Genomic DNA, 634 nt, shown 5'->3' on the forward strand with positions numbered 1-634 from the left:
TTTTTGTCAGTTATTAAAGTGGCTATACCAGCTTACTTCTTAGGTCCATTTGCTTAAAATATCTTTTTTCCAACTCCTTATCCTGAGGTAATTTCTATCCTTGAGGTTGAGACTTTTTCTTGTATGCAACAGAAGGATGGGTTTGTTTTCATATCTACTTTATTAGTTCATGTCTTTGTATTAGATAATTGAAACTGATAAATATCAATGGCCAATGATTTTAGTTTCTGTTTTGTTTTTGTTGTTATTGTTGTTGTCAATGATGATGATGATGATGATGATGATGGTGATGGTGGTGGTGGTGGTGGTGGTGGTGGTGGTTGTGATGGTAGTGGTGATGCTTGTGTATGAATGTGTGTGTCTGTCTTTTTCTTATTTTGGTTTTGCTTATATGGAATTACTTATATCCTGTGTTTTCATGGGTGTAGTTAACCACTTTAAGTTGGAGTTTTGCTGGTAGGGCTGGATTTATAGATAAATATTGTTTAAATTTGACTTTATCATGGAATATCTTATTTTCTCTATCTGTGATTTAAAGCTTTCCTGGGTATAATAAAGGCTGTGTCTGTGGCCTCTTAGAGTCTGTAATTCAGATTGGCATGGACCTGAAAACCAACTATATTAAGATAATAGA

Source organism: Mastomys coucha, unplaced genomic scaffold (assembly GCF_008632895.1).
Source record: "Mastomys coucha isolate ucsf_1 unplaced genomic scaffold, UCSF_Mcou_1 pScaffold19, whole genome shotgun sequence".
Taxonomy (NCBI): domain Eukaryota; kingdom Metazoa; phylum Chordata; class Mammalia; order Rodentia; family Muridae; genus Mastomys; species Mastomys coucha.